General features: G+C 48.6%; 2 long non-coding RNA genes across 10 annotated transcripts in view; one reads left to right on the top strand and one right to left on the bottom strand.

Annotated features, from left to right (window-relative positions):
- The window catches only part of LOC103348286 (uncharacterized), a 110,296-nt gene that overhangs the window by 19,340 nt on the left and 71,382 nt on the right, over positions 1–19,574 (bottom strand). The window contains exon 4 of one of the 4 annotated variants that reach the window (XR_011380080.1): positions 409–1,800. The exons of the other annotated variants lie outside the window; for them this stretch is intronic. This is a non-coding gene — a long non-coding RNA (uncharacterized lncRNA). The remainder of the gene's footprint in view (positions 1–408; positions 1,801–19,574) is intronic. 4 annotated transcript variants of the gene reach the window in all.
- Positions 5,640–18,681, top strand: LOC103348285 (uncharacterized). 6 transcript variants are annotated; one of them, XR_007919480.2, is made up of 4 exons: positions 5,640–6,020; positions 12,701–12,819; positions 13,392–13,703; positions 17,191–18,681. It is a non-coding gene; the product is annotated as an uncharacterized lncRNA (long non-coding RNA). The 6 variants fall into 6 exon arrangements; XR_007919481.2 differs by lacking the exon at positions 5,640–6,020 and adding an exon at positions 6,078–8,937; XR_007919479.2 differs by lacking the exon at positions 5,640–6,020 and adding an exon at positions 6,079–12,262.

The raw sequence follows: 19,574 nt of genomic DNA, 5'->3' as shown, positions 1-19,574 counted from the left end.
CTGCACGTTCCCCACAGCAACACACGCGCCCACCCCACCTGGCCCTCACATTCCCCTGCCCTCTCACTCACTGAGTCCCTCAGGCATCAACACCACTTCCTCTCCCTGCCACTCATGTAGGACACCCAGATTGAGCTCCTGACTCCCAGCCCCTGCCATTGTGGGCATTTGGGGAATGAACTATACAATGGAGACTCTCTCTCTCTCTCTCTTCTCTCTCTCTCTCTCTCTCTCTCTTTCTTTCTCTCTCTGTAACTCTGCCTCTCAAATAAATAAATAAATTTTAAGAGTATTTACTTAAGAGAGAGAGAGAAATCCCATTCACTGTTTCACTTCCACAATGTCTAAAATGTCCAGGTGAGATGTCAAAGCCAGGAGCTGCAAATTGAATCCAAGTCTCCCACTTACTTGAGCTGTGGCCGCTCAGGGACTGCATTAGCAGGAAGCTGGAGTCAGCGGCTGGAGCTGGGACTCAGACCCGCACGCTCCAGTGTGGGATGCAGGTGTCTTAACCAGCAGCTTAACCATAGCCAGCCCCAGGCAAGGCATCTTAACCCACACTTCTCACAGCGTCCGTCCTAGGGAGCCTCATACAGGCCACACTGCACAGGGCCTCGGAATCCCACAGCAGAAACCCCCGACCTAGACTCGACAGGTCCAGGGAAAGTTCGGAGAACTCCAGGAAAAGCTGAAGTCAGCAAGGCGTGAACAGAGCCTCTGGCGATGACTCGCCTTAGACAAACTGCTGGGATGAGGCGCTAGTTCTCATGGTGGAGGGAACATGGAAAAAGCCGTAAGTTAACGAAAAACTTGATCCACTGGGAAACCTTCAAACAATCTTGTACCCAATGTATGAAATCCTGATGAAGATGGAGCAGAGAAAAAACCAGAACAGTAGGCAGAGCTAAATCACGAACGGTCAAGTATGCCAGGCAAAGCATCAGAGTCACCACTAGGGGGCGCCGGGGGCAAAGGGCCACCCCGACATGTGTGAGATGATGCTCACTGTGATTGTCATTTTGGTTTCCCGGATGGTCAGTAATCTTGCTCTCACGTGGGCAGCAGGAGCCCAAGTGCTTACACCATAACCCACTGCCGTCCCAAGGCGCATCCACAGGGATCTGGATCAGAGGAGGAGCGTCTGGAGCTTGAGCCAGCCCTCTATGGGATGTGGGCATTGCAAACTACACCTTAACCCACTGTGCCACACGCATTTTCTTATATTTTCTGGATACTGACTCCTTGCCAGATATACAGTTCGAAAATATTTTTCCCAATTCCATGAGTTTTTTTTTCTCTGTTGACTGCTTCTTTTGCTGCGCAGAATCTTTTTAGTTTGAAGTAGCTGACTTGTTTATTTTTCACTCTTGATGCCGATGTTTTTGGTGTCATAGCCAAGAAATCACTACCAGGACCAATGGCAAGGAGTTCTCCCCTATTTTTTCTTCTAGGTGTTTCACAGTTCCAGGTCTTATATTTAAATTCATTTTGGTTGATTTTTGTGCATGTCAGGGTCTGGCTTCATTGTTATGCAAGTTGTTTTCTATTTTGTTGAAGGCCAGTTGTTGAAAAGACTATTATTTTTTAAAAAGATTTATTTTATTTACTTGAAAGACAGAGCCACAGAGAGAAGTAGAGACAGAGAGAGGACTTCCACCCGCTGGTTCACTCCCCAGATGCCCGCAATGGCCAGAGCTGAGCCAATCCAAAGGCAGGAGCTTCTCCCGGGTCCCCCACGTCGGTGCAGGGGCCCAAGCACTTGGGCCATCTTCTACTGCTTTCCCAGGCCATAGCAGAGAGCTGGATAGGAAGAGAAGCAGCCAGGATTAGAACCGGTGCCCATATGGGATGCTGGTGCTTCAGGCCAGGGCTTTAACCCACTGCGCCACAGCGTCAGCCCTGAAAAGGCTATTCTTTATAGTACTTTATTCTTTTATATAATATTATATGTAGAATAGTTTGCTTTTTTGCATCAGAATAAACTTATCTTTAAAATACATTTTTTTCTCTTTTTAAAACATTTTTATCTATTGATTTGTATTTATTTGAAAGGCAGAGAGACAGAAACAGAGAGAGCTTCCATCTGCTGGTTTCACTCCTCAAATGCCTGCAACATCAGAGACTGGGCCAGGCTGGAGCCAGGAGCCCAGAATTCAATCCCGTTCTTCCAGGTGAGTGTCAGGGACCCAAACACTTGAGCCACCACCTTCTGCAGCCTGGGGTTGCATCAACAGGAAGTGGAAATCAAAAGCAGCATCGGGACTTGAACCCCAACACTCCTGTATGGGGTATGGACATCTTAGCTCTGCACCCCCTACCCCAGAATTGCTGTCTTCAGTTCCCTTTCAATGTGAGCATACAGAAAGGCAACGGAATTGGGTGTGCTGACTTTATTCTGCAACTTCACTCAACTCGCTTGTTAGTCCTAACACCTTCTTCCAACATTTTCAAGGTTTTTCACCCTCCTTCTGAGTGGGGATGCACGCTCCTTGGAGCAACGTAGCAGGACTGATGGGCAACGAGGAGTGCCCAGGGTGGGTCTGTAGCCATCAGGTGATTTTACACAGCCTGGCTCGGTGAGGAGGTGCAGACAGCAGGCCAGCAGAGCTGGGATTATTGGCCAGTTACTGCATGTGTGTTGAAGGCCTCTGTGCCAGGCTTCTTTCCATTTAAAGCAACAGAACCAATTCTACACAAAGGACACTATTGCTTTAAACATCCTGGATAAACAACACTGGATCGTTGCCTGGACCCAGTGCTCATGAGAAGCCTTTTGCATCCTTCCCAGGTTATTGTGGATTCATTCACTAGGGGATTCATCCTTGCTGGAGTCATCATAAGACTTTAAAATAAAGCGGGGGGCAGCTCTGTGGTGCAGCAGGTTAAAGCCCTGGCCTGAAGCGCCAGCATCCCTTATGGGTACTGGTTCGAGACCCGGCTGCTCTACTTCCCATCCAGCTCTCTGCTATGGCCTGGGAAAGCAGTAGAAGATGGCCCAAGTCCTTGGGCCCCTGAACCCTCATGGGAGACCCGGAAGAAACTCCTGGCTCCTGGCATCGGATCTGCGCAGCTCCGGCCATTGCAACCATCTCGGGAGTGAACCAGCGGATGGAAGATCTTTCTGTTACTCCCTCTCACTGTCTGTAACTCAGCCTCTCAAATAAATAAAAATCCTTTTAAAAAAGATATATTTATTTACTTGAAAGGCATAGTGACACAGAGAGAGAGGGTTAAAGAGATCTTCCATCCACTGGTTCACTCCCCTTCCCCCTAAATGTTCACAAGAGCTGGGGCTGGGCCAGGCTGAAGCCAGGAGCCAGGAGCTCCAGCAGTGTTTCCCATGTGGATGGCAGGGGCCCAAGTACATTAGCAGGCAGGTGGGTGGGAGGCAGAGCAGCTGGACCCTGAACTGGCACTCCCATATGGGATGCAAGCATGAGCTGCCGGTGGAGGGAGGTGTCATTACCACACTTATCCTATGGCAACCACAAGGCCGGGCCACATCAGACTAGGACACAGAGACACCAAGGACATTACCTGAAGCTCTGACCCTCTCCCAAGCTCCACCAATCTGCTCTGCATCCATATATGCCCCCTTCTCTGGGCCAGAAAACACCCCCATTTCCATTGCCAGCCATGCAAATAATAAACTCTCCTTGTGCAGAGGGCTGGAGTCTGAATCCGGCTTCAGAGTCCATCAGTTGTCAGACACATCACACTGGTCCCACAACAAGTGTGGCATCCGGATGGGACTGGCCTCCCAACTGCCCACCTGAGGCTGAGCCCTGGCCTGGGGCCCCAGTCCTGTGCCCTTCCACCCAGGGAGTTCCTTTCACAGGGACAAGACTCCTAGGGAGCTGTGGGTTCTGCAGGGTGAGGCAGGCCCTGGGCACAGTCTCTTTTGTATCTAGAGATTGTCCTGGGGATGAAGACATTTCTGGTGAGCCATCCTCTCAGCACCGCAACAGCCGTACTAAAGCTGACCCTGTGCGCTGCTCTTTGCAAAAGTCCTGGTCTGATTCTCGAGGAAAAGAGGGGCCAGTTCGGGTTGGGGAGGGACCTTGTCTCCACCTGTGTTGGGAAACTGGATAATAAAGATGTCGTTAGCCAGGGGAACTGCGTTATTTCTCAACGGAAAGAGAACCACATCCGGCCAGACTGGTTAAATAAGTAACCCTGGAGGCTAGTGCCATGGCTCATTAGGCTAATCCTCCACCCTGCGGCGCCGGCACCCGGGTTCTAGTCCCGGTTGGGGCGCCAGATTCTGTCCCGGTTGCCCCTCTTCCAGGCCAGCTCTCTGCTGTGGCCAGGGAGTGCAGTGGAGGATGGCCCAAGTGCTTGGACCCTGCACCCCATGGAAGACCAGGAGAAGCACCTGGCTCCTGGCTTTGGATCGGTGCAGTGCGCTGGCCGTAGCGGCCATTGTGGGGGGTGAACCAATGGAAGGAAGACCTTTCTCTCTGTCTCTTTCTCTCTCACTGTCTAACTCTGCCTGTCCAAAAAAAAAAAAAAAAAAAAAAAAAAAACAGTAACCCTGGAATACATGTGGTTCTGTGTGTCTCATGCGGGCATTCGTGTACTAATTAGTTTCCATTTCCACGTTCCTTTACTAAATTAAGCAAGGGTCAATTATTTGGTGATCTTAGCAATAGGAACAGATGGGAGTTTTTTTTTTCCAGTTTATGTGATTGGCATAAAGAGAGACAGAGAAAGAGAGATCTTCCATCCATTGGCTCACTTCCCAAATGCCCACAAGACTCTAGGGTGGGCAGGCCAGAGCCAGGAGCCCATAAGTCAATTTAGGTGGCAGAGACTCAAGTACTTGAACCACCACCTGCTGCCTAGCAAAGTGTGCATTAGCAGGAAGCTGGATCAGAAGTGGAGGCACTCTGACATGGGATGGGGGCACCGCAGGAGGCACCCTGGCCCCCCGGGGCCCTATTGGAAAGCCTTTGTGCGGGTTCTCCGACTCAGAAGCTCAAGGAGACACTGCTCCCTCTGACCCCTTCAGGGTGCTCCTGGGTGACCAGGAGCCCTGCAGAAAAGCCAGAGTGTCTCAGCCACGGCATGAAGCGCTTGCCTAGAGAAAATCCACCAGGGGATGCCCTGTCCCCAGGTCAGAGGGAAGGACCTCCAGCTCATCGGGGAGGGCAGAAATAAAGGACTGGTCCCCCTGCACACTGGGCCCTCCTGCCTCCTTAAGTGTGCAAGGGGAACCCAAGCAACACTGAGTGAGCAGCACACACCTGACCCAAACGCTACCTTAATTCCTCCTTGCAATCCTGTAGGCTGCCTTCTTTTTTTTTTTTTTTAAGATGTATTTATTTACTTGAAAGTCAGTTACACAGAGAGAGAAGGAGAGGCAGGGAGAGAGAGAGAGAGGTCTTCCATCTGCTGGTTTGCTCCTCAATTGGCCACAACAGCTGGAGCTGCGCTGATCCAAAGCCAAGAGCCAGGAGCTTCATCTGGGTCTCCCATGCAGGTGCAGGGGTCTAAGAACTTGGGCCATCTTCTGCTGCTTTCCTAGGCCATAGCAGAGAGCTGGATTGGAGAGAAGCAGCTGGGACTCAAACCTGCGCCCATATGGGATGCCGGCGCTTCAGGCAGTGGCTTTACCCAAGACACCACAGCACCCGCCCCTAGGCTGCCTTCTATACAGCTGCAGTGTGTTTGTCTATGGGCCTATGAGGTCACAAAGAGGATCGTGTTCCTCTGTAACACGACCCCAGCCTCCATGCCATTGGAGTGTGAGGAACACCAGCCGGAAACTGGACCTTTGGCTAATAACTCGACTTTGCAATTAGGTTTGTTCTGTAAGCATGAAAGAAAATGGGATGAGATTTCTGACATCCAGGTCTTTACGTGTTTACATCAGAATAAGGATTTATCCCCAAACACACGACGATGGTGCACTGAGTCAGCAGATGGGAAAACCCCGTCAAGCCCACAGGAAGATACGTCAGCGTCCCCTCTGCTTCTCACAGGAGCACCTGCCCCACCCCATGGCGACAGAGCCCCAGGTAAGAGGATGCAAGCCTCGCCTCCCCAGGGAAACCTGATGCCCCACCAGGAATGGCCTTCCCCTCCCACGCGCAGCGGGCACTCCTAGCCCTCAGCAGGGAAATGTCCTGAAGATAAGTCCCCGCAGGAATCGACAAAGATGTGCAACCCACACTTCACAAATGATCACTTTCCTTTTTCCACCTTGAATTTATATCATCGGAAACATGATATGCCCACAAACAGGACCCACGGAAGATGAAACATTTATTCACTTCCATTTTCTCTACTCATCACCCTAACTGGGCAGGTGTACAAACCTTCAGGAGTTTTTTTTTTTTTTTTTTTTTAATTTATTGATTTATTTTGAAAGTAAGAGTCACACAGAGAAAGATCTTCCATCCTCTGAGTCAGTTCCCAGATGACTACAATGGCCAGGCTGAAGTCAGGGCCATTTTCCTCCACTTTTCCCAGGCCATTAGTAGGGAGCTGGATCAGAAGTGGAGCAGGGCCGGCGCCGCGGCTCACTAGGCTAATCCTCCACCTTGCAGCGCCGGCACACCGGGTTCTAGTCCCGGTTGGGGCACCGGATTCTGTCCCGGTTGCCCCTCTTCCAAGCCAGCTCTCTGCTATGGCCAGGGAGTGCAGTGGAGGATGGCCCAAGTGCTTGGGCCCTGCACCCCATGGGAGACCAGGAGAAGTACCTGGCTCCTGCCATCGGGTCAGTGCAGTGCGCCGGCCGCAGCGGCCACTGGAGAGTAAACCAATGGCAAAGGAAGACCTTTCTCTCTGTCTCTCTCTCTCACTGTCCACTCTGCCTGTCAAAAAAAAAAAAAAAAAGAAGTGGAGCAGCTGGGACATGAGATGGCTCCCATATGGGATGCTGGCATCACAGGTGGTGGCTTTACCCCCTACACCACCACGCTGGTCCCAGGAGCATCCTAGTAACTCCTAAGGAAGCAGAACGCTCACATCTAGCCCACCTTGGTGACATGTGGACCCCAGCAGGCACGGCTGACCCAAATGTGATTCTCATTGGAATCCGGACAACAATGGTGATAGAGCGAGGTTTGACGTCACCAAGAATGTCTGATTGTGGGGTAACAGAGGGGGCCTCCAAACCTGGACATTTAAAGTATAGGAGGTCCAACAGGGAAAGAAAATCCTTCAGAATTCATAGAAAGAATTTTTGATGCTTACAGAGAGGATACTGATCTCAACACACAGGCCCCAGAAAACCAGTGCCATGCCACGGGTCACAGTGCCCCAGATGCTGGAAAGAAATTCCGAAAGTTAGAAGAGGGACTTGGGTATCCCACGTCCCTGTTGGCTGAGGTTGCTTTTCAAGGTTTTTAACAACAGAGACCAGGCTCAAGAAAGGCAGAAGTGATGAGACATGTGGCATTTGTCCCCAGGAAAAATCCAAACACCTCTGGACCAACCAAGAAGACCACTGGGGTAAGCTAACCACTTAGCAAAAGGGGACCTCCTCTGTGCCATCATCAATGTGCTTACATCATCAATGCCAACAAGAAAATAAAAAGGGCAGCCAGGAGCAGGGCTCCCAGGTGCCACCACTGACTGAGAGTGACCGGGACTGGTGGGGCCCAGGGGCTCCCCCCAGTTTGTACGGCAGTCTTAACGTTTCTCACAAGGATCCTGCCTGACTGCACCTGTGGGAAAGAAGCCAGCAGACTTTCTAACTGATACCGGCGCCACTCACTTCATTCTAAAGTCTCCAGCAGCTCCACTCTCTTTCTAAAAGCATGCTTGTGGCCAGGGTTTCAGGAAGAACTATACAAAAGCCTTTTATTCAACCTCTGGGATGTAAAATTGGAAAAACTTACTCAAAACATTGCTCCTTACACATGCCTGCATGCCCAAGAGCGCTGCTGGGATGTGATTTATTGGCTAACCTAAATGCCCAGGTAACCAGCTCTGCCAGCAAGGCAAACACTAACGTTCCATCAGTGTGGGCTGTGTCTGTCTAGCTGCCCTATGAGAATCAGGACCGCAACTGACCAGAGAAACACCCTGGGATATTCTCCCGCAGGTAAATCCGGGTAGCTGGAACACAGAACAGACTCCAACAGTGGAGCCAGTCGTGACAGAACCTACGGGGAAAAGCTGGGCTCCTAAAATCAAACAGTGCTCTCCAACAAGGCAGGCTTTGGCAAGAATCAAGCATTAATAGACATCTGCCTGAAAAATGGGCTCACTGGGCCCTGTCACTCTCCTGACAATACTCCCATGTTTCCTGTGCAAAACCAGGAGCCAGTGAGAGCTGGTGTGTGCAGGATCTGGGAGTCATAATCAGATCCTGAGACATCATCCACCTCCTTCCAGGGGCTTCCGCTGATTCCCTGCTAGATTTAAAGGAAGACTTTCTATGCATACCTCTGAGCCCGGAGTCTCAGGAACAAATGATGGAAAAATCCTGGACTGTGCTACCACTAGGTTTTTCAAATGTTCCACCTAACTTGGCAGAAGCTTTAGCCAAAGACTTCAGAGAATCAAAATAACAGAAGGGACCCTGCTTCAATAGGTGGATGATGTTCTGATGGCCAGCAAAACTAAAGAGACTTCAGACCTAAATAAGTCACTTTAAATTTCTTGGCACAGCGAGATTACAAGGTCTCTCAGTGAAAGGTTCAAATTTCCCAGCCCGCAGTTAAGGAGTTGATATTTATGTTAGCAAGAGGACAGACTTACTCCCTGATCAAAAGGGAGCTGCACCTGTGACCTGGAGCCAACCCCAGTGACTCCTCAGTGTGCCTGGCTCTTGCCACAACTGGATCCCAATTTAGGACTGACTGCAAAAGGCTGAGATTAAGCTGTCAAAGGCTACAGAATATGAAAGAGAATTCCAAACCATCCAAGAAAATCAACGATTTCACAATTTGAGAAAACTGAAAATTTTGTGCACAAGACGCAGGAGTTGAGTTTACGGGTCCTTGCACTGGGGTTGTGGCTGGGGGGCAGGGTGGGAGAAGGTACAAATCAACCAGTAGCATATTTTTTAAAACAACTAGATTGCACCAGTACTGTGGACAAAGCCACAACCTGCATTGCAGTCATCCCATACAGGTGCTGGTTCATGTCCCAGCTGCTCCACTTCCGATCCAGCTCTATGCATCAGACGATGGCCCACGTTCTTGGGCCCCTGCACCCATGTGGGAGACCCGGATGAAGCTCCTAGCTCCTGGCTTTGGATTGGCGCAACCCAGCTCCTGCTGTTGTGGTCATTTGGAGAGTGAACCAGCAGATGGAAGATCTCTCTCTCTCTCTCTCTCTCTCTCTGTCTCTACCTCTCTGTGTAATGCTTTCAAATAAATAAAATAAATCTTTTTAAAAAAGAAGAAGGCCGGCACCGTGGCTCACTTGGCTAATCCTCCACCTGTGGCACCGGCACCCTGGGTTCTAGTCCCAGTTGGGGTGCCGGTTCTGTCCCAGTTGCTCCTCTTCCAGTCCAGCTCTCTGCTGTGGCCTGGAAAGGCAGCAGAGGATGGCCCAAGTGCTTGGGTCCCTGTACCCGCATGGGAGACCAGGAGGAAGCACCTGCCTCCTGGCTTCTGATCGGCGCAGCGCCGGCTGTAGTGGCCATTTGGGGAGTAAACCAACAGAAGGAAGACCTTTCTGTCTCTCTCTCACTGTCTATAACTGTCTCTCTGTCTCTCTCTCTCTCTCTCTCTCTCTCACTGTCTAACTCTGCCTGTCAAAAAAATAAAAATAAAATAAAAAATAAATAGAAGAAGAAGAAAAAGAAGACACAGACTTAGAGATGTTTTCAAATGGGAACAAGGTCATGGGTCAAGGGCAAAGGAAGGCCGAGTATTCGGAGGTAACAGATCCCAGGGGCAAAATCCTTGCCACCTGGAACTTCCACCAAGAGGGCAGAAATCATCACTTTCACGTTCTTCCTTCTTGCTAAGCAAGAAGGAAGAACCCATTCCCACAGAGCAACAGGAAATTTACTTCTTACCATAGGAAAAGAGAGAGTAAAACGCAGAAGACGCACCTGCCCTTTTAGAGGCAGCCACGCTGCCCAACGAGGTAGGAACAACACATTGTCCTGGACATCAGCGGACCGACAGTCACATCGCCAAGGAAGCAGCAAAGTAATCAGGTAGCTAGAATGGTAGTAAGAAAAGGGGAGCTGGAAGTGCAGATCTTTAAAAAAAAAAAAAAGGATTTATTTATTTACTTGAAAGAGTTACAAAGAGAGAGAAGGAGAGGCAAAAAGAAAGAGAGGTCTTCCAACTGCTGGTTCACTCCCCAGATGGCCGCAACAGCTGGAGCTGCGCCGATCCGAAGCCAGGAGCCAGGAGCTTTTTCTGGATTTCCCATGAGGGTGCAGGGACCTGAGGACTTGGGCCATCTTCTACTGCTTTCCCAGGCCATAGCAGAGAGCTGGATTGGAAATGGAGCAGCCGGGACTTGAACCAGCACCTACATGGGATGCCAGCACTGCAGGCGGCGGCTTTACATGCTATGCCACACCACCAGCCCCTGAAGTGCAGATCTTCATACTGGTCCCCGCTCTCCACCTCAGTGCCTTCCAGCTGACCTACCCTGAAATGGATTTGGACAGAGCAGGAGAATGGGACATCCTCTTACCCTCGGGGCGGTGAGCACCTGGAATCATCCCGATCCCTGAAGACCGGATGGGAGATGAGCTCACCCAGCTCCATGAAGCACACGTACAGGGAGGGACACTGCCCTCGGATGCTGCAGTGGCTCCTGATGGGCCCCCAGCTACTCAGAAGGTAGTTCAGAGGTGTTAACTCTGTATCGAAAACATGGCTGAGACAGGTCCTCTGCCCGTCAGAAAAGGAGCTCACGGAGCAGGTATTTGACACAGTGGTTGAGAGGCCCCGTGGGACTCCTGCATTTCATATCAGAGGACTGGGGTTCCAGTCCTGGCTCTGCTCCCAATTCTAGCTTCCTGCTGGTGGGCACTCCAGGAGGCGACAGGGGATGGCTCAAGGACTTGGGTCACTGCCACTGAAGTGAGAGACCTGGACTGAGTTTTGGGCTCCTGCCTTTGGCCTGGCCCAGCCCTGGCTATTGCAGGCATTTGGGGAGTGAACCAGTAAACAGCAGATATCTCGGGGCTGGCGCTGTGGCATAGCGGGTAAAGCCACAGCCTGCAGTCCCAGCATCCCATATGGGTACCAATTTGAGTCCCGGCTGCTCCACTTCCGATCCAGCTCTCTGCTGTGGCCTAGGAACACAGTAGAAGATGGCCCAAGTCCTTGGGCCCCTGCACCCACGTGGGAGACTCGGAAGAAGCTCCTGGCTCCTGGCTTCAATCAGTCCACCTCCAGCCATTGCAGCCAACTGGGGAATGAACCAGCTGATGGAAGACACCTCTCTGCCTCTCCTTCTCTCTCTGTGTAACTGACTTTCAAGTAAAATATATAAATCTTTAAAAAATAGATATCTCTACTCTTGAAATAAACAAATTTTTTTTATCCAAGCAAAGAATAACATAAGAACTGCTTCTTTTGTCAATTAAAAAAAATAGTTCAAGTCAGAGGGTTCAAACCAGGAGAATATGGACAGGTTAATTTCACTATGATGCCTCAAGCAGAAGATAGTTTTTCATTTAAAAAAATCTTATTTATTTACAAAGGAGAGAGAGAGAGAGGAAGGGAGAGAGAGAGAGATCTTCCCACTCCCCAAATGGCTGCAATGGCCAAAGCTAGGCAGATCTGAAGCCAGGAGCCAGGAGCTTCTTCCAGGTCTCCCACACAGGTGCAGAGGCCCAAGCACCTGGACTGTCTTCTACTGCTTTCCCAGACACATTAGCAAAGAGCTGGATGGAAGTGGAACACTTGGAGATGAGAACCAGCACCCTTATGGGATGCGGGCACTGCAGGCAGAGACTTACCCAGTACGCCCCATCACAGGCCCCCCTATTATTGACTTTAACAACACTTTCCTGAATCCACTGCTTTTTTTTTTTTTTTTGACAGAGTTATAGACAGCGAGAGAGAGAGAGAGAGAGAGAGAGAGAGGTCTTTCTTCTGTTGGTTCACTCCCCAAATGGCTGCTACGGCCAGCACTGCACCGATCCGAAGCCAGGAGCCAGGAGCAAGCTGCTTCCTGGTCTCCGATGCGGGTGCAGGGCCCAAGGACCTGGACCATCCTCCACTGCACTCCCGGGCCACAGCAGAGAGCTGGACTGGAAGAGGAGCAACCGGGACTAGAACCCGGCGCTCATATGGAATGCCGGCGCTGCAAGCGGAGGATTAACCAAGTGAGCCATGGTACCGGCCCCTGAACCCACTGCTTCTTACCAGCCTGGAAAGATGATGCCATGATAGGAACTTCCCAGTCTTTGACAAAGGCTGGAAACCTCACAGAATGATGGCTATGGTGCCCGGGCTTTTTTGGCAGAGGGACCCTACAATTCCCAATGTACCTGCAACTATGGAGAGAAAGCCGTGGAAGTGATCAGTGGGGTGGGAGTACTGGATGCAAACTCTCCAGCCCCTGCACCCTGACTTGCTGTGCGTGTGTACCGTATGTGCTCAGAGTAATTATTCTACTGATGTTATTTTTTCTAAAGCATGGTTTTGAGTCCTGATGTACCTATTAGCTTCTAGAAACTTCAACACTTGTACCTGAAATATGTTTTAAGTTACTAAAACCCAAGTGACCCCTATTCTGTAATTCTCTGTGTTTCTCCCTCTAGAACTGTGAGGAATTAACCAGAAATAATCCACCTGATCTCCCAGGGCGAGCAAGCTTTAATCAAATGGCCTGTCAATTTCTGGAGAATGACCAGCTCCCAGGAGGGATGCATCAGAATTGGTAATACCTTGAGATGACTGCTTTGTCAGAGAGAGTCTATGCAGGTCTCTAAAGATACAACACTGGGAGCTGGCCCTGAGCCCTGGGCCTTCCTTGTCTGCGTCTCACTGCTAAGAAAAAGCAGAAAACATCAGAGAGACTCCCAGGGACAAAGCGGCGCTGGGTTGTCAGGTCTGGTCTCAGTGGCGAGGAAATAGTCAAAGCAGGATTTGGGGAACTTCCATGGGCAGAATCTATGCCTCCACGACACCAAACCACATGAGGAACTCGGAATCATAGCACCACGGTTCTGTTTCACAAAATTTCAATGAATAATTTCAACCTTTGCTGAACTTCTGGGTTTTTTTGGAACATGGTGTTGAGTGAGTCACCAGCACAGTGATTCTCTGCCAGCTTTTAGAATACATATATATTTTAAATTTTATATTCTTATAAAAATATATATTATGCAGTTTTAAGATATTTTAATATATTTCAAAATATTAAATATATTTTAAAATATATACCTATGTATATTTTTCAAAATATTTAAAATATATTTTTAAAAGATATATATATAAATCTTCTTTCAGGAGATTCAGATACTGAAAGCACTTGATTTATTTTTGAGGAGTGATCCTGTAGGACCAGCACAATAAGCCCACTTTTCTAGACTCTGAGAGGAGACACCAGGTTCGACATGAGGAGACAGTTTATTATTTGTGTGGCCGGCAAAGGAAATCAGGACTTTGGATCCAATGTTCCTCCTCCCACGCTGGCTCAGAGCAGAAGCTGAGGAAGCCTGCGGGGTGGGGCGCTGCACTGCAGGTACCGTCCTCAGTTCCTCACTGTCTCAGCTGCGCACCTGCAGCCCCTGAGGAGGCCCTGCCCCGTGATCGCTGCAGGTGAGTGTAGTCATGGCGTCTCCTTGCACCGGCTCTCTTGGGGGCGCTCGTTCTGGCTTCAGTAAAGAATTAAAATTGTCCTCCGGGGAGTGGGGGACAGCACAGCTCACATATTGATCCTAACAGGGATGAAGATTTGACAGGGGAAGGAAACTGGAGTCCCTGAGGAGAAAAAGCAACCCGCAGATGGTCAACATGCCTGAGATCGCTCCCGCCCCTCATATAAATTTTGCTACAAATACAGAGTCTTGGCAAACTCTGTTTTAAATCTTTGTCAATAAACAGATTGACAGGAATGAGACACTAATACAATTCTGATGATTTTATGACTATTTTAAAATTTACTTTATATGGGCAAAGTTGAATATCTTTTCATTTCGTAATTGTTGGTAGCTCTTGCCTATTTTCCTATTGGTGTTTCCACTTTTTATTTGTTGAATCTTTATTTAGTAGAGTCATTAAGCCTTTGACTATAATGTGAGGGTTTTTTTAAAAGATTTATTTATTTATTTGAAAGGCAGAGTTATAGAGAGGCAGAGAGAGAGAGCTCTTCCATCCACTGGTTCACTCCTCAAATGACCCCAACAGCCAGAGCTGAGCTGATCTGAAGCCAGGAGCCAGAAGCTTCTTCCTGAGTCTCCCATGTGGGTGCAAGGGCCATCTTCTACTGCTTTCCCGGGCGATAGCAGAGAGCTGTATCGGAAATGGAGCAGCGGGACTTGAACCGGCGCCCATATAGGATGCCAGCACCACAGGTGGCGGCATTACCTGCTATGCCACAGCGCTGGCCCCTATAATGTGAGTTTAAAATATGCTCCCTCAGCAATAAATAAATAAAATATTATGGCAAGAGTAAATAAATAAAATGGTGCCCCCTCCCATACTCCCTACATCATCTCCAGGTTTATTACAAAACCGAATTCAATGTAAATGCTACAGAAATAGTTGTTTTACTGTATTCTTTAGGGAATAATGAGAAGAAAAAATAGTTTGCACATGATCAGTACAGATGCAATTTTTATTCAAATATTTTCTGCAATGGATTGAATTCGCAGGTGTGGAGTTTGAGGAAGCAGAGGACCAGCTGTGCTCAGAGACTCTAATCTGCTTCCTAGCTGTTATCTGTCTTTAATACCATAGTGCTGGTGTGATTCCGAAGGATTTTTTTCAGTATCATCACATTATTTTTATCGAAATTGGCAGTAACTCTTGACAAAATTGTGTTGTATGATGAATACATTGCAACTGCTAGCACCTTCAATTAACTCTTTCCTGCAGACCACATATTTCAGGTGATAAAATGCTCTATGATGGGCTGGTGCTGTGGCGTAGTGGGTTAAAGCCCCAGCCTGCAGCGCCAGCATCCCCTGTGGGCGCAGGTTGGAGTCCCAGCTGCTCTGCATCCAATGAGCTCCCTGCTAATGTGCCTGGTAAAGCAGTGGAGGACGGCCAAGCCGTTCAGCCCCTTTACCCGCATGGGAGACCCAGAAAAAGCTCCTGGCTTCAGATTGGCACAGATCCGGCTGTTGTGGCCATCTGGTGAGTGAACCAGCAGATGAAAGACCTCTCTCCCACACTGTCTACCTCTCACTGTAACACTTTCAAATAAATAAACCTTTAAAACAAAAAAATGCTCTGTTACCCAGTAAACTCAGAAAATTCTGCCAAAAACTATTCTATTCCAATATTTTCATGGGTACTATATTGCTATCCTGTCTGTAACACCATAACTTGGCAATTTTTTTAAAGATTTATTTATTGGGCCGGTGCCACGGCTCACTAGGCTAATCCTCCCCCTGCGGCGCTGGCACTCTGGGTTCTAGTCCCGGTTGGGGCGCCGGATTCTGTTCTGGTTGCTCCTCTTCCAGTCCAGCTCTCTGCAGTGGCCCTGGAGTGCAGTGGAGGATGGCCCAAGTGCTTGGGCCCTACACCTGCATGGGAGATCAGGAGAAGCACCTGGCTCCTGGCTTTGGATCGGCGCAGCGCGCCGGCTGTAGCAACCATTTGGAGGGTGAACCAATGGAAGGAAGACCTTTCTCTCTGTCTCTCTCTCTCTCTCACTGTCTAACTCTGCCTGTCAAAAAAAAAAAAAAAAGAGATTTATTTATTTATTCAAAAGAGCTATTCAGAGTTACGCAGAGAGAGGAGAGGCAGCTAGAGAGAGAGAGAGAGAGAGGCCTTCCATCCTCTGGTTCACTCCCTAATTGGCCACACAGCCGGAGCTACGCATATCCAAAGCCAGGAGCCAGGAGCTTCCTCCGGGTTTTCCCATATGGGTGCAGGGGCCCAAGGACTTGGGCCGTCTTCTACTGCTTTCCCAGGCCACAGCAGAGAGCTGGATTGAAAGTGGAGCAGCCAGGTCTCAAACCAGTGCCCATATGGGATGCCAGCGCTTCAGGCCAGGGCGTTAACCCACTGCATCACAGCGCCAGCTTCCTTGGCAAATATTTTTAGAAGATGAATGGATAAGCAATCTTTTTTTTTAATTTTTAAAAAATATTTTTTTCCTATTTATTTGAAAGGCAGAGTTGGAGAGAGAGAGAGAGAGAGAGAGAGAGAGAATCTTCCATCTGTTGGTTTACTCCCTGAATGGCCACAATGGCCAGGGCTGGGCCAGGCCAAAGCCAGGAGCCGAGAGCTTCCTCTGGATCTTCCCTGTAGGTGCAGGGGCCCAAGCACTTCAGCTGATAAACGATCTTTTGTTATGGTTCTTTCAACATTTCACCAGCTTTAGAAGGGGAAAAATCAAAGGCCTTCTCCATGTCACCCAATTACAGAAGAAACCATCAATTTTTTCATTTAACATGGAAGCACTATCAAAACAGTCTTCCCAGAAGGATGAGGTAGTCTAAACCTCAAAACTAAACCCGGTGGACTGTCTGAGTGCTCATCATTTAATGTACTCAGCTTTTCACTTGCTTTCATGCTCATAAATCTCAAGGTTCTTCTGTTTGCATGCTTTGTTGCAATCAGTGCAATTTACTAAGCTTCTGAGGATAAAGTCAGCACTTAATGAATATTTTTGATTAAAGATTTGCAATGGGGCCACTGTTATGGCGTAGCGGGTAAAGCCACCATCCCAAATGGACACTGGTTTGCATTCCGGCTGTTTCACTTCTGATCCAGCTCCCTGCTAATGGCCTGAGAAAACAGCGGAAGACGCTGAGGCCCTGCACCCACGAGGGAGACCTGGATGAAGCTCCTGGTCCTGGCTTCAGCTGGCTCAATCCTGGCAGGTTGCAGCCACCTGGGGAGTGAATCAGCGATGGAAGACCTCTCTCTCTCTCTCTCTCTCTCTCTCTCGCCCTTCCTCTCTGTAACTCTGACTTCCAAATAAATAATCATAAAAATAAAAGTTTTTTACTTTTATTAATGTAACTTTATGGCCTACCAAAGATTTTATTCAATATTAAGCTTTTTAACTAAACTTACCATAGTAATAACAATAATGTCAAGTGAACTTCCAAAAGCTTTCCTTTGATTCCAGAAATGGGTTGGGCGGAGGAGTGGACCAGGGAGGAATGGAGTCCTGATTGGAATTAGCGGATTTTCTTCTACCTGAAACGTCTGGGGAACAGCAATGTGGCACAGCGGGTTCAGCTGCCACCTGCACTGCCGGCATCCCGTGTTGTTGCACCAGTTCAAGTCCCAGTCACTCTGTTTCCCACCCAGCTCCTTACTAAGATGCCTGGGAGGCAATGGAAGATGGCCCAGATGAAGCTTCGGCCATTCAGGAAGCAAACCAGTGGATGGAAGGTCTCTCTCTCTGTCACTCTGCCTTTCAAATAAATAAAATTATTTTTAAAATAAAACATTTGATCGCACCAATATAAAATGAGCATGTTTAACTGTTTACAAAATTCTTTTGTTAATGGGGTCAATGAATTAACAACTATTAAGTTCACTTTTCACTCTGGCTCAGGAAAACTTGGAATTCAAAATTGCAAAACGTAATTCAGAACAGCCGGCTTTTCTCTCTGACCGTGCTTCCACAGAGTGGTGCCTTCCGCAGCTGCAGGAGCGAAATCGTTGTCCTGCAGCAGCCCCTTAAATACCCAGCAGCTCGGAGTAGATGCTTCTGCCTCTCCTGCGGACCCATGCCTGCGGGCTTTCCCGAGCAGCGACAGCACTGCCCTCCCCGTGCCGGACGGTCAGCGGCGACAAACATGGTGTACAAGTTCCAGACTCGTCAGCAAGTTTCTCTAAAACACGCACAGCACCATTTAATTTCTTCTTATTTTGGCCCACGGCTGCCAAAAGCATTCCAAAGTGTTCAAAAATTAAAAAATCAATACCATAAACAAATAAGTAAATAAGTCAAACAAATCAGTTTGTACCATACAGTAAATAACAAAGCCTCCATAGCAAGGCAAGCAGGTTATTTTCTGTATGACTGTTGCAGAATAAGGCATGTTTCTTTCTTTTCCCACACCTATCTTGCTCCACCTCCCAGGTTCAGCTCTGACCATCTGGCCTTGATATATTGTGCATTTCACAGGTCACTTCATAGGCCACTGAACAACTGGATGTCACACCACGTGGCTGGCAGGGGAACACGTGTCAATTACTTCTTCCACAACCATCCACGACCTAAAGGCGATGGCTGACCCCAGCCGTGCATGCCCGTGCCGTCCATCCTTGAGAGCAGGACGGGGCGAGGGAGAGGTTGCAGGGATGGAAGACGGGCTGCAGAAAGAAACGTTGTCACCAGTAGCAGCCTTCCAGATGCAGCCGTGTGTTAAAGCAGTTCTCAGTGCTACAAGAGACTATGGCGGAAATGCAAAGCAATGCTCTACCAAACTCAGTTCATTTGTGTGCATTAACAATAATAGGAATACTTGGTTAAAATGTGGCAACTCCAGGTTTCGTCCTTAATACCCACATTAAATGTTTTTTACCGGCTGCTTCCATCACAGAAAGTACAAAACCCCACTGTGATCATCACATCCCCCAGATTAAAAAAAAAAAAAAAAAAAAAAAAAAAAAAAAAAAAAAAAAAAAAAAAACCACCTACTCATATAAGGGGGACTTGCTCAGAACAGACTCACCTCGAAAGAGAGTCAGGTGCCCAGGCAGCACTGCACCGATAGAGTGGAAATATTACTCGTGCCTCGGAGTCACACTCACGGAAAGGTGTTGCCTGCGGGGAAGACACTCCACCTTTGAGGACAGGAAGTGCTCAGTTCAGTGGTCGGTGCTGAGACCCTCACCGGGCCATGTCTACTACAATGGCGCAGAGGATATATGTGCCGTGTACAACAGACACCTCGGGGTGGCTCCTTTTCTTTGGAGACACAGTTGTAGGTTTCATCTCTCCTAAGTGGAAAATGCCAGGATTTAAATTTGAGCCCCCAAAATGGCAATATTTAGCACTCTTACACCACACAAAGTGTATTTTCCCTACAGTCAAATTAAGCTTCCCAAAGATTCAATCAGTGGGGACCGGTGTTGTGGTACAGCAGGTTAAGCTCCTGCCTACGACACAGGCATCCTATAAGGAGCACTGGTTCGAGTCCTGGCTGCCCCGCTTCCATTCCAGCTCCCTGCTAATGCACCTGGGAAGGCAATGGAAGATGGCTCAAATACTTGGGTTCCTGCCACCCACATGGGAGACCCGGATGGAGTTCCTTGCTTCTGGCTTCAGCTTAGCCCAGCCATGGATAATGTGGCCATTTGGCGAGTGAACCAGCAGATAGATGGAAGATCTCTTTCTCTCTCCGTCACTGCCTCTCTCTGTCTCTCCCTCTCTCTCTGTTACTCTGCCTTTCAAGTAATTAAAACAAATCTATTTTAAAAATAAAATATTTGATAACACCGATATAAAATGAGCATGTTTAACTGTTTACAAAATTCCGTTGTTAATGGACTCAA

Source organism: Oryctolagus cuniculus, chromosome 11, assembly GCF_964237555.1.
Source record: "Oryctolagus cuniculus chromosome 11, mOryCun1.1, whole genome shotgun sequence".
In the NCBI taxonomy this organism is placed as follows: domain Eukaryota; kingdom Metazoa; phylum Chordata; class Mammalia; order Lagomorpha; family Leporidae; genus Oryctolagus; species Oryctolagus cuniculus.
The sequence above is the reverse complement of the archived record's forward strand: the minus strand, read 5'-3'. Positions and strand labels throughout refer to the sequence as shown.